Source organism: Pantherophis guttatus, chromosome 8, assembly GCF_059756535.1.
Source record: "Pantherophis guttatus breed Tessera chromosome 8, ASM5975653v1, whole genome shotgun sequence".
Classification (NCBI taxonomy): domain Eukaryota; kingdom Metazoa; phylum Chordata; class Lepidosauria; order Squamata; family Colubridae; genus Pantherophis; species Pantherophis guttatus.
The window spans coordinates 21234068-21248810 of NC_142070.1; positions in this window are offsets into that span (position 1 = coordinate 21234068).

Sequence of the window (14743 nt, forward strand, 5' to 3'; positions counted from 1 at the left end):
GTTCAAGGTGCTGATTCTCAGCTATAAGGCCCTACATGACTTAGATCCAGGATATTTGCAGGACCTTCTCCTGCCTGCCTCTCACCGTCCTGTTCACTCACATAGGGCTGCTCTCCTCAGGGTTCTGACGGCGAGCCAATGTTGTCTGGCGGTGCCCAGGGGTAGGGCATTCTCTGTGGGTGCTCCCATTCTCTGGAATGAGTTGCCTACTGAGCTCCGGACGGCTCCTGATCTCCGCTCCTTCCATCGAGACCTGAAGACTTGGCTGTTCAAGCAAATAGGCTGACTCTGATTCTGGGTTTTATTATTTATTATTTATTATTTATTAGTTAATTTGGTTTAAAATGGGATTTTGTTGTACATGTTTTTAACTTGTGTTTGCCGCCCTGAGTCCTTCTGGAGAAGGGCAGCATATAAATACATGAAAATTAATTAATTAATTAATTAATTAATTAATTAATTAATTAATTCTGACACTATGGAGTTAAATTGGGCAAATGCTGTATTTGTTCCCAATATGAAAGTGCAAAACCGTAAGTCAGAACTTATTTGAATGTTATTTCTTTATTCTGTACATAGCAACTCCATTGCTGTGTAATGTTGGTTATAGCAAGACATCACACACCTGCAAAGAGTCATATCTTTCAGATAGGTGGCCATATAAATTGAATAAGTAAATAAAGTTTTCCAAAATGATGCTAATCATTTCAATTATAATGCTAATTTTGGAAAGATCAAGATATACTTCGAAAATATTTAAGGCTGTTATACTGTTCTTGAAAGGTAAATTACAGTTCCTTCAAGTTGGCAGAATCTTGGCAGAAAGTGGAATAAAATACTGCTTTCTTTTCTTTTTAATTGAAGAACTGTATCAGGCACTAATAGATTAAGCTGGTTCCATGGTGTTCAGGCAAGTTAATGAAAATAATGGATTAACTACAATTATTTCTGAAAGCTCATGTGTAACTCTGAAAAAAATCTTTTTCTCCAGTAGAATTAGCTCTCAATATAAGGAAGAAATTCACAGTTTGCCTTTTCTGAAAAAGGAATTTTCCTGCCAAACTTCCAGGATTTATTTTACTATTATAGATGTATAAGAAATCTTACAAAATAAGAAATAAGCAAACAAATAAAAATCCTAAACAGAATTATTGTGTGGAAAAGTTAATTTCAGGAAGACCTGATTTCGAGCATTGGATTCATTATATATAACTGGCTATATCCAATTTGATAATGGCTCCATTTAGATGTCATGTTTAAAAAAAAAAGTGCAGTTCAGAGTCAAATCTTTTCACCACTGTGGCATCAAAATCTCTGGCTCCATGATTGCATGATGGCTCATTGCATGCCAATGGATGTAAACTCTAATATATGATGATTTTGATATGATTTCATTTAGATAAAGACTGAATTCAGGAGGATCCATGATTCGGACCCATGTTTTGCCCCTATAGTGGCAGCACTTCCATAATTTTAATAATTCAGTTGGATGTAATTTGTAACATGACAGCGCAAATAGTTATGCCTATGACTGATGGTGATTTTATAGATGTGGATCTATAAAAAATATGTGAATGCAATAAAATCTCTGCCATGGAAGTTTTTCAACATGTAAATGATCAGATTGTGATTGTTACATAATGCATCCAAGGTTAGCTAAACCTTGATTTATTCTATGTCAAGGATTGCTATGAAAAACCAGCAAATCACAGAGGAAATGTGATTTGAACCAATAACTGGGAACTCAGCCCAGAAAGCCAGGAAAGCAGGTATGAATCAATGGATTAGTCAAGTGTGCCTCCTGTTCCATTTGAACGCTTTTAATTTCAGATTTGAATGGAGTTTTTTTTATGTTGAGCAAATTTTAGGAAATTTACAAGACCTGTATATTGCCCTGGTCAGAAAGAGGGGTGAGAAGGTATCTAGAGACCCTTCACATCCTGGACATAACTCCTTCTCTCAGGATGGTGCTATACTGCATCATTAAAACTGCCCAGAATATCATCAGGCTCCAGCTACCAGCCCTGGACGACATCTTCAAATCTCACTGTTTGAGAGTTGCATAACATTCTCAGAGACTCTTCTTATCCTTAATCTTTTTGGACTGTTGCCTTCTGGCAGAAGATACAGAACAATTAAAACTCAGACCAGACATTTTCTGAATAGTTTTTATTCCAGAGCTATAATTGCACTCAACAATGAACTAAAGGGCCACCATCAGTGAGCAGTTGGACAGCATTACTTGGTCTGTTGTGTGGATGTTTGGGTGGTTTAGGGGTGGGGAATTTGTGGTGGGTGGGGGTATGTTTGGGGATTGTTATGTGTGTTGCACCTGGTCTTTGGGTGTTAAGTGAATTTTGTTGTATGGGTATATTGTGTATGCACATACAATAACAATAAAGTTATTATTATTATGCCAAAACACAGGGACAGTTTTTTCCCTCACACCTTCAATCTGCTGAACACAGTGCTGTCTAATGTCTATGTGTATTTTCTTATACAATATGGATGTAGTGTTATTATTCTTACTCCACTATCTTCATAGTATTATTAGGATGATGATTGTCATTATCTGGTTGCTTTGCATGTACACTGAGAGCTTCTGCAAATTCCTTGTGTTTCTAATTTCATATGGCCAAATTCAATTCAAATTCCCCAATCTGCAGTTTCCCATTGCAAAAGGCAAAGCTGTTCTAAGAATGAAGAATAATACTTTTTACAGATCAAGAAACTGTTGCAAGAGGAAAAGATGCTTCAGCATTATAAATCTATCTGAAACTATACACATTTATACTTAGACATTTAAAAGCTAAGCATTGAAAATAAGTGGATGTGAGCAAATGTCGATTTTAGTTTGCTTGCATGGTTGCATTTGTTTCAATGTAGTCATTCCCTGTGAATAAAGAACTGTGAATACTGGTACAATTCTATAACAAAATAAAATAAAAAGAATTCAGCATTACTAAGCGGTAGCAAAAAGGAATAGGTCTTAGCTATAGAAAGAGTGGCTAAGACAGCCAACCTCATTAAATACCCCATATATTTTTCCAGATTTATAATTATTGATTTCTCATTTTCTGCTTAAAGAAAATTAAGACAAAAATTAAATAAAAACTAAGAAAAATAATAAAGAGCCGGTTTGGTGTACTGGTTAAGATTAAAAACCAGAAGACTGTGAATTGTAGTCCCGCCCTAGGCATGGAGCCAGCTGGATGACCTTGGGCTACTCACTTTCTCTTAGCCGTAGGAAATGGCAAACAACTTCTGAAAAACCTTGCCAAGAAAACAGGGACTTATAAAGGCAATGTCCAACTGGACACGATTGAACAGATGGGGGGGAAATCTACTATTTTAAAAGCTGTTTTATACATTATGTTATAAATTTTGATATTTTTGGGATTATATCTCCCATAATACTACTGCCAAGGCTGTAGGCACAATGTTTCTTATCCTTGACATTTTTGAACTGAAAGAAACTTAACCCATAAATATTGTGAAGACAGTTACTTACATGCAAACATGTTTGCTCTAGCAGTTACCACAAGTGATAATTATAATTATAATAATATTTGCAACGGAGGAGAGTATCTGTAGCTCAGGATTGAACACATATACTAGCGTTGATGAAATTACCTGGTCAACAGACAACCAAACTCAAGAGAGCACCGAGTGTTTTTATTTGTTGATACTTTTATCTATTCTTAAAGAATTAAAATATACACAGTGGTGAGATTTAGTGGTGGGTTCCTCCCGGTTCCGCCGAGCCGGTAGCGGAGATGATATGATGTCACTGAACTGGTTCTGCCCCCCTGCCCCCTGCCCCCCCGCGTTATTCTTACCTTTTATTTGGCCCCAACCCCAATCTATTGCTGCCTCCTGAGTCCCAGCTGATCAGCTAGAAGGAAAAAAACTGTTTAAACTCTTGTCGCGGGGCTTCAAAGGGCCGTCCTACAGCTGATCAGTGTTAAAAGGCAGTGTGGTGGTAGATCGGTGCCTCCAAAAACAAATGAGTAGACCGGTACAGTTCTGCAAGCAGTTAAAAGCCTGGTAGACCAGTACCTCTGCTAAATCCTAAAGAATTGTCACATGACCATCAAGCCATGCTCATAAAATAAGCCACGCCCAGAGAACCGGTAGTAAAAAAATTTAGAACCCATCCCTGGTGGGATTCAAGTAATTTAACAACCGGTTCTCTGCCCTGATTTTTCCCAACGATCAGTTTGCCAAACTGCTCAGAAAGTTAACAACCGGTTCTCCCGAAGTTGTGCGAACTGGCTGAATCCCACCACTGAATATACTGTACCATTTTGCCACAAAAATGTGCAATCAGTCAGCCAGTAAACGCTCAGCTCCATCCAGTCGCCCCGACCGACTCTACCCTGAATTAAGGGATCACCGGATCATAAAAAGGGAGTTTTAAAGGATTAGAAAGTAGACATTTTAACTTCACAGTTTTTGTTTGTAGGTGTAGGGAGGGAAGTTTATAAAGAGGATCAGAGAGATGCAGGAAATTACACACCTTTTAGCTTAATGTTGGTTCTTGGTAACATGTGAAAACGTATTTTTTAAAATAAATAAATAAACAAACAAACATGGAGGAGAATAAGCTTTGGTGAAATGGAACCAGCAGGGTTCCTGCAAAAGTAAATCTTTACTGGCTAACCTTTTAGACTTTTTTTATTATTATTTTTGAAGCTGTTAACAAACATGAACTGGACCTTGAAAAGCCTTTAGCAAAATTTCTGACAAAAATCTTCCACACAAACTGACAGATGAGAGGAGGTGTTGGTCATGGATCGGGAAGTGGTTAAAGAACAAAGAACAGAAAAATAAGAATAAATGGGCAATGTTCATTTCAAAGTTGGTTTTTGAGAGCAATATTTTTCAATTTGCTTATGAACTATCTGGGGATTAAGCAGTCAGGTTTGCATCTGAGAGCCAGACTGGCAGATAGTTCATTGATCATTATATAATGTTTGCTACTGACATTAAACCAGGGGTGAAATCCAGCAGGTTCTGACAGATTCTGGACAACCGGTAGCAGAAATTTTAAGTAGTTCAGAGAACCGGCAAATACCACCTCTGGCTGGTCCCAGAGTGGCCCCACCGTCATCTATTCTCTGCCTCCTGAGTCCCAGCTGATCGGGAGGAAATGGGGATTTTGCAGTATCCTTCCCTTGGAGTGGGGTGGGAATGGAGATTTTGCAGTATCCTTCTCCTGCCGCTCCCACCAAGCCACACCACGCCCACCAAGCCACACCCACAGAACCGGTAGTAAAAAAATTTGGATTTCACCACTGCAAATATGTATTCATCTAATCCTAGTCTATGGGCCTTAAAATAACAAATTTCAGTGAAACCATTGCAAGTGATGCATGTTGATACAAAAGATTTCAGCCTGCACATCTATTGTGCACTGGTATGACTTGAACCCACCACTGACTGATTGGAAAAGGGAACTTGGCGGATAGCTCAGTGATATCAATATCTTCCCCCCAAAAAAATATTTCTGGAGTGATTGGTTGTTATACTTGCTTTGCATATATAATCACTGCAGAATTTATTTACCGTACTGTACTATTTGTTCATTATATATCTGCCAACTGAGAATGACAAATCATGTTTCTAATCAAAGTGGACTTTAGACCATAGTTCCATAATAAATTTACTTTTAGGTTCACAAAATTCTATATTATATATGCAGAGGTTCTTACGCTTACATGTATACATACCCTGGTAGAGTCCTTATCTAGATTTTAGGCTTTCTTCTTCTTTTCCTTTTTTTGTTTTAAAGAAAGAATAAAAGATCTAGTTATATCTTTAGTATACCAGGATTTTCAGAACTCACATTTTCAGGACCCAACAAGACCTGGAGCCATATCATTGCCAAATAATTCTATATAAGCAGAACTAAGCCCGGTAAAAATGATTTGCATATTTTCCCCTTCTCAGACCAAGAATTTAGGCGAGGAACCAACAATCTGATAAATTAAGTTCATACAACTCCATGGCTAGCCTACCAGACCCACACTATGGTTTCATGTGATCATGAATATAAACCAGATTAGAACTTGTATTTCTGCTGCATTCTACTCAATGGTGAAATCCAAATTTTTTTACTACTGGTTCTATGGGCGAGGCTTGGTGGGCGTGGCTTGGTGGTCATGGCAGGGGAAAGATACTGCAAAATCTCCATTCCCACCCCACTCCAGGGGGAAGGATATTGCAAAATCTCCATTCCCAGCCCACTCTGGGGCCAGCCAGAGGTGGTATTTGCCAGTTCTCCGAACTACTCAAAATTTCCGCTACCGGTTCTCCAGAATCTGTCAGAACCTGCTGGATTTCACCCTTGATTCTACTCCATCATAATAGAGAACACAAACACTAGACATGATTGAGTTCATTTTGATTTGCTGATTATTTCAAGGGCATGATGGTATTAAGTCATATCTCCATATTTCCTGAACAACTCTTATTAATTTGAAAATATAATATCTCTTGTTAAATTAGTTTTCTTTCTGGCCAGATCCCAACCAGTGACTTTTGGCATATTTTAGTATCATCCAACCATTTTCAAAACAATTTAAAGCCTGTGCTTTTATTTATTTATTTGTTTAAATTTGTACATCGCTCAACTTTCAGGAGAGCCAAAGGATGTCTGGATGACTAGAAAATGTTACAAACCACCAGGAGGGATTTTGCCTCTCTTGAGAATAAGAGATGAAAAAGTAGTACGCCTTTGATGTGGAAGGAAAAACAGCTGTATCTGTCAGAAGAGTGTATATACTCTTAGAAAAAGGGTGGTGTACAAATGCACTGCTAAAGCTATGTACTGTAGTTGTGTAGTTTTCTCAACGAAGACTCCCGAACCGGGAGCATTTCACCCCTGATTTTAATCAAGTGACTATGGGGATGCTGCAATGGTTGTGTGAAAAACGATCATAAATCACTTTTTCAGTGCCATTGTAACTTCAAATGGTCATTAAGTGAACTTTTATAAATCGAAGACTACCTGTATTGCGCCTATAGGAGGAGCTGTAAATAGTCTGGATCTCAATTTCAGCCGCATTTTAAAATGAATCTTCTGGATTCTGTCTACTGGTTTAAGACTTTTCTTCTTTCCCTTTCTCCAGCCACTATAGTGGAAGGCAACTGATTTGAAATATTAGAAGCTGCAACTAGTAGTAGTTATAGATGGAAAAGTGCAAAGATGGTATTAGACCTTCAGCTGCTTTTATGCACAGTGTGGTGACGGCAGTACAGCAGCTTAAATGCTTCTTTTAGTGTGTTTATTTTATTTTATTTTTTTTAACAGGACACCCTCATACAGCTTTTCACAGGGGCTAGCAATTTATTTCCTTTTTTGTGTTAAAAAGCTGAATGAAGCAGGGCATTTTTCAATTCCTCAGGAACTGCAACAAAAGGGCAGGACGCTAATGGAGCCTTTCCCCTCCCCGCCCCCACCTTTCTACTGGTCAACTGGACGGAGCAAAGATTGGCCAGTGATTTTCTCAGCATGTTCCCTGCATTTTAAGGCAGCATCCAAGAAGGCAATTGCTGGTCATTTTCAAACTGCTTTGGAGGATTTGGTAAGTAAAAGCGATGGCATGAAAGGGCCCATTGTTTCCAAAAAAGAAGTTCACATAAACTTTTTTAAAAAGGAAGCTAGGAGCTTTTCCTATCCTCATAATCTTAAAAGTGGCAAGACATGTAAAAGGTAGGGAATGAAGGGAAAAGATCTGTTCGTACAAAGGAAAGAAGCAGTAAGCTGGAATTTTTTTTTTTTTTTTTGTATTTTAGATGCAATCTTTCCTATTGTTTGCCTTCTACTGGTGATTAGGTTTTGCAGATGGCAGAAACAGCTCTTTGGATGTGGTTGGTCATTTCTTGCTGTGATGTTCTTCCCAAGAGCATGGATGCAGCATCCCAGTGCGTTAGTATCCAAGACAAATGTATTCAAAGTGTTCTGGCTTTCAGATCTATACCTTGGGGATAACAGTAAATGAGGGCTGTGTGTTCTGTTGGCAGAGAGAAAAATAAGATTTTTTTTTCTTACTATTTGCAATGTGTGGTCCTCAGCTACTAATTAATCCTTAAAAAAAAAAAAAGTAGAACAGCAGCAGTAGGATTACAAAAGCAGGTTTTTTTTAACGGGGCATTCCAGAGATGTCTTCAGATATTACAGACTTCTTCAATTCCCAGTGAGCCTGGAAGATTGGCTTTAGATGCATATATGCATAGGTGTAGGGACGCGGTGGCTCAGTGGCTAAGATGCTGCGCTTGTCGATCGAAAGGTTGGCAGCTCAGTGGTTCGAATACCTAGTGCCGTGTAATGAGGTGAGCTCCCGTTACTTGTCCCAGCTTCTGCCAATCTAGCAGTTCGAAAGCATATAAAAAATGCAAGTAGAAAAATAGGGACCACCTTTGGTGGGAAGGTAACAGCGTTCCGTGCAACTTTGGCGTTTAGTCATGCCGGCCACATGACCATGGAGACATCTTCGGACAGCGCTGGCTTCTCGGCTTTGAAACAGAGATGAGCACTGCCCCCTATATTCGGGAACAACTAACATATATGTGTGAGGGGAACCTTTACCATAGGTGCATGTATATATACAGTATACACATCAAATCCCATCTCAAAGTTTAAGGTTACAAAGATAAGGTTTCAGAAATATATGTGCAAATATATGTTTAATGTTTCAATTGATTTTTTTTTTCAATTATTTATTATTTCCACATGCAACTGCCCCTTAAATTGTTCCTTGGATCTAACTTTCTTCCCATTAATCTACATTTCTGTCCTTTGGTGGCCCTCCATGATTAGTGTTTTCTGGCTTGGAAACCAGAAAACCTGAGGTGTTTCACCAAGTCTATTAGAGAAGCAGGAGATAATTTTTCTCTTTTAAGATCTTTCTGAGTTTGCATAGAAATTCTATGATCCTGGAAGTCATATTATCAACCCACAATGAACTCAATGGTTTTCATTCAAAAGATCAAGGTAACCCTGATATTAAGTGACAAAGAATCATCAGTACTTATATCTTCCTGGGGGGGGGCGAGTGCTTTCTACTGATAGTCATGAAATTCTGCAGAATTTTTGGGATATGTTTCCCCTTGGCAAGAAATCTTGCCTCATGTTCTGGATTTCAAGTGCCGGTTGGTTTAGCATTTTGTTCAAAGGTAAAAAAAACCCTGTGGTTTCATCATTTTGAAGAATCCCTTTACTGTATACGGTAACTTTTGTATATGATCTGATTTCTTTTGCATATGACCTGGAAAATACACACTTCTGGCCTGATTCCTACATAAAATACAGTTGTTACAGATGCTTACAATTGTTCCTACATACACAGTAGACCAGGGAAGAAAGCTGGGATGAAATTTGATAATAACTCATCTAAGATTAAATTGAGTTATTTCCAATTGCTAAAAATTAACTGCATTAGCTCTTTTCTTAAAAACAACAACCCAATAGAATTACCCAGTGGCATCTGCAGCAAACTACTCCACCAAAATGATAGGTCACAATGGACTACGCCATCACATAAATGCCACCATTATATATTAGCATCCTAACATCAGATCTAAGTACATAAATTGATCAGATGACATCAGCAAATGTATAATTTGCTGCTTGTTATTTCTTCCTGAGTGTGTCCATGCTATTTGATGTGGGATGGGGGGGGGACTTCAACTGATTTGGGTGGATTCTTCCACACTGCAATGCTTTCACTTCCAAATTCTTTAAAAGCAGTCTTCACTTCTACAACATTGCCTTTCTGAGAAAAAGAAGCAAAAATAATTGCCCAGCACTGATGCATCACAGCTGCTGCAGAAAAGAAAATCTTCCTAAAGGAAGGGAGTTTACAAAAAAAAAATTCCATCCACTGCCATCCTTACTTCACATTGCATTTATTTATCTGACCATCTGCAAAGATCTTTAGCAGTTTCTAGGAAGGTGGAACTGAATAATCATCAAGCAGCACTGTGAAATAGCGACTAGACTGAAGAAGCAGGGAAGCATGGTGGGATAGAGCTTTTCTGCCAATGGAGACATTCCTCAGATCTACAATATCTCATCCTTCAACCAAGTATGTTTCCAGAGATTTCAAGTAGACCCCCTATGAGCTGGAAATAAATTAGCATCATTGTGTTAGGATAATGAATTTAGTAGCTGGAACAGAAAAGTGCACAATAGGCCAGAACACACAGTTGTACTTGATTAGTTAAGAGAGTGCTGACTCATGCGTGAAGCAATCTACGCTACAATTGGTTGTTGTAAGTATAAAGGGGGAGTTTCCCTTTCCCCCCTCCTTTTTTTCTGTGTGTTCTTTATACTGTTTGGGATTTACCTCATGATGTTACTGTGTTCCTGACTACCTTATGTTTTTCTGGATGATGACAAAGACTGCTGTAAATTTGAATATTAAACATATTTATATAAAAGACTACAAGTTTCTGTGAACGTTTCTGACATCTGACGTTCTGTCAACGTTCATCTGGACGGCTGCTGTGCAATTCAGTGACACATTTTTCCCCCCAAGTTTTTTATTTTATAACATATAAAAATTCCATTTTCAATTAAACAGTGTGTTGTCTGGGTACAAATAGTTTTAGGAAATAGTAATCAAAATATTTACATCAGTGTTCATTACAGAATAGAATAGAATAGAATAGAATAGAATAGAATAGAATAGAATAGAATAGAATAGAATAGAATAGAATAGAATAGAATAGAATAGAATAGAATTCTTTATTGGCCAAGTGTGATTGGACACACAAGTAATTTGTCTTTGGTGCATATGCTCTCAATGTACATAAAAAGACAAGATACATTCATCAAGAATCATAAGATACAACACTTATTGATAGTCATAGGCAACTAATAAGCAATCAAATCATACTAGGAAACTAACACAACAATATAAATCGTAAAAATACAAGCGACATGGTTATAGTCATGAGTGGGAGGTGATAGGTAATCATAAGATACAGCACTTAGTGATAGTCATAGGTTACTAATAAGCAATCAAATCATTATTATTGATTATAATAATATTAATAATGATGATGGTGATGTTTACTTAACCATTTTAACATACCTTCCTTAAATCATTGATCCTTTCCTTATCTTTCCCTGTTTCTAACTCCTGTTTTTTTCAGCTAACCATTGATAAAATAAGTCCTGGGTCAAAAAGTATTCAGTTTCTTTCTTTTCCTTAATTGTCAGTGTTAGCCTATCCATTTCTGTACATTCTAATATTTTAATGACACATTGTTAAATGGGAAGGATGCTAAGGGATTCTGTGTTTCAAGATTCCCTGTGAGTGTTACCCGGTTTACAATACAGAAGTGCAACATGGAACCAGAAGGATTGGCTAAAGAAAGATTGTTGCGCTCCAGAGACGCATGCTAAGAACATGGAACAGCATGACCCAGATAGATTAACAAAGCTCTGTGAGATAGGATTCCTTTCCATGCAACTCTTGTAAATGAGCGTTATGCTCCATCAGGCGCACAGTCAGTTCTTGCATTATATATTATCTTTGCCTTGCACGTTTGTGACAGCTCTGAAAGTTTTGAGTTTTACTGCCCAAACAAACTTTTGTTGTTTTTATAATGTCTCTCTTATATAGCAAGTTCAGTTAACTGACTTGCTAGCTAGTTTTATCCTTGCCTTGTTGCTGCCGTATATAGTCCCGTTTACTTCTACAGACCAGCAATTATTTTTCTAACAGACTGCTTCTGTTAGTGCATTACCTAACAAGGCACAACGAAATAAGAGTTTTAAGCTTCCTAATGTTTTGAGTAATAACGATTTGGGCTGTGTGTAGGAGTTTTGTGTGTTAATGTTTGTTTTGTTTCTTTTGAATATTGAGTCAGTAGGGGAAAGCTGGGTGGATGCCAATGAATCACTTGTGAAATAATCATGTTCACGATAGCTAAATAAGTGTAATATGGAAGGTAGTATCTGCTGAGTTCAGTCAAAATGCCAGCTGTAGTTTGCTAATCATGTTTTTTTTTAGTGTATTCACAAAACACACTGAGCTCGATTCTCAGTATCCATAATCAACACATTCTAGAGCAGAAATGTCAAACTTGATTTCATTGAGGGCCGCATCAGAGTTGTGTTTGACCTTGGGAGGGCGAGGTGGGAGTGGCCAGGATGGGCATGGCCAGCTTGACATGACTCATGTCAGGGGGGCTTGTGGTGGCCCGAGTGCTCTGCCAGCGAAAACAGGCTCCTGAGTTCTATTTTCAGCTGTGATGGCTTCCTGCAACCCTCTGCCAGTAAAATGGAGCTCCGTCTTCGCTGGCAGAGGCACCGCAGGCCGGTCCTTCACTGTTTCCAGGGTAGCCCCATGGGCCAGATCTAAGCAGCCTTCAGGCCAGATCCAGCCCATGGGCCTTTAGTCTGACACCCCTGTTCTAGGATACGCTATGCTGGCAAACCACATTGCTGAATTCAAAGAAAAGGAGGATTGTTTTCTCTTTAGTTAATTAATCAAGCCTTGATAAACTGATTTGTGTTTAACAACAAACCATAACCAATAGATTCATACATCACACAAAGCTCAAACCAACCCGGTCATTACATGCAAATCAGATGTATGTAAAGACAAAAGACTACCTTACAAGGATGAGTTAATTCAAGAAAGAATTGCCAATTATGGGAAATTGAAAGTAATGCTGTATGACATGTTTATTTTGCATATTGAATTATACATACCTAAGAATCCATTTTGAATATCTGCTAAAATAAAATAGTATGGCCTTCAGGATATGTCTGTGCATGGGTATTCATAATCAAGTAATACTATGTAGTTAGCAAAGTAGTGTGCCAGTTTTATGATCACCCAAGATTTGAAAAGTTAACCTTATTTAAATTATAAGAGTTATTAATGAATTGCTGTATATATTCTAATAAATGACTTCTCCTCCTCCCCACACCACCCCAGGCAGACTTTTCATAGTACCTTGTAATGGAAAATAAATGCTGGAACAGCCAGATCTCAATCTGTTCCCATAAAAGTCAAATATTTACAAAGCAACACGCTGAACCTTGAAGGTTATTGTCAAGTCTAAAAGGTTTTAATGAATATAATTGATTTGAAACATGCCTATTATAATGTTCTTTGTCAGACTCAACTATCTTTTGAATATGTTCTAGTAAAAGAAGTTTTGATACCAGGTACACAGATTGGAGACGAGCTGTCCCTCCCTTGACGGAGCCTTTTTCCCAAAGCCATACTCAAAAAGGTAATGGAATCCATGCCCCGACTTCATACACTGTCTTCTTGTGCCTTGGAATGCTGGCCGAGTCACATTTACAAAGGCAAATATCATGCTCCTTAGATTGATGGTTCAGTACAAAAAAGTTCCACTCTTCTATGCACATGCTAACCATTTCTCCATATAAATACAAATGATGTCTAATAATATGAATTGTGCCACTGATAAAGTGTGTAAAACATCTAAACACTGTGATAGAATGCAACAGTAAAAGAAAAAATAAAACTTCGTGATACAAGCTTTCTCATATTTTTTTATTTTTTTATTTTTATTTTTATTATTATTATTATTATTATTATTATTATTATTATTATTATTATTATTATTTCAATTTATATACCGCCCTTCTCCTATTGGACTCAGGGCAGTGCACAGCCAAGGATAAAAAACATACCAATACAAAATTTAAAATCAATTAAAAGAATTATACAGCTTTGGCCCACAATTTAAAACAATCCAATTAAAACCCAATTTACACTTAAAAAGCTAAAAAGCTAAAAAGAGCTAAAAAGAGGGGATGGGGTTCACGCCAGCCCTGCTTGATGGAAAAGAAAAGTTTTTAGGGCACAGCGAAAGGCCCGGAGATCTGGTATCCTTCGTATCTCCGGGGGCAAATCGTTCCAGAGGGCAGGTGCTGCCACAGAGAAGGCCTTCCCCCTGGGGGTCGCCAGCAAACATTGCCTGGCTGATGGCACCCTGAGGCATCCCCCTCTGTGAGAGCGTACTGGTCAGTGGGAGGCTATCGGCGGCAGAAGGCGGTCTCGCAAATACCCGGGTCCGATGCCATGGAGTGCTTTAAAGGTGGTGACCAACACCTTGAAGTGCACCTCTTGATTTTTCATCAAGAGGAGCAGATTTTGTAATGCGACTGCTTGAGGGCCCCTGGATTAGAGCTGAAAGGCGAAAGGGATGCAGTATGCTCCCTCCCACATGCTGGGGTAGACCAGGTGTCTCGATAGAAAAACACTTAATCTCTCCCCTGGCTCAAGCTGATGAAGGGAGAAGAATTTGTGACTCAGAGGTTAATATAAGTGCCTAACATGCAGGCAGCCCAAGTTCGAATCCAAGTAAGGGTATGGCTAGCTGATGAGAGCTAAATAGCTTGAAATAGATCTATACTAGTCTCCCTTTATTTCTTAATCAGTGAAATATAAATTTGGTATAAAATGTTTTGTTGTAATTGTGACTGCTTGAGGGCTCCTGGATTGGAGCTGAAAGGCGAAAGGGATGAAGTATGCTCCCTCCCACATGCTGGGGTAGACCAGGTGTCTCGATAGAAAAACGCTTTTATATATACCCACACACATACATATAATACACATACATATATATATATGTATATATATATATATATAATATATTCCCAAACCTGCTCCTCTTGATGAAATATATTCTCGGCCGGGGCTCGACATATATATATATATCTGTGTATGTGAATGTGTGTGTATAT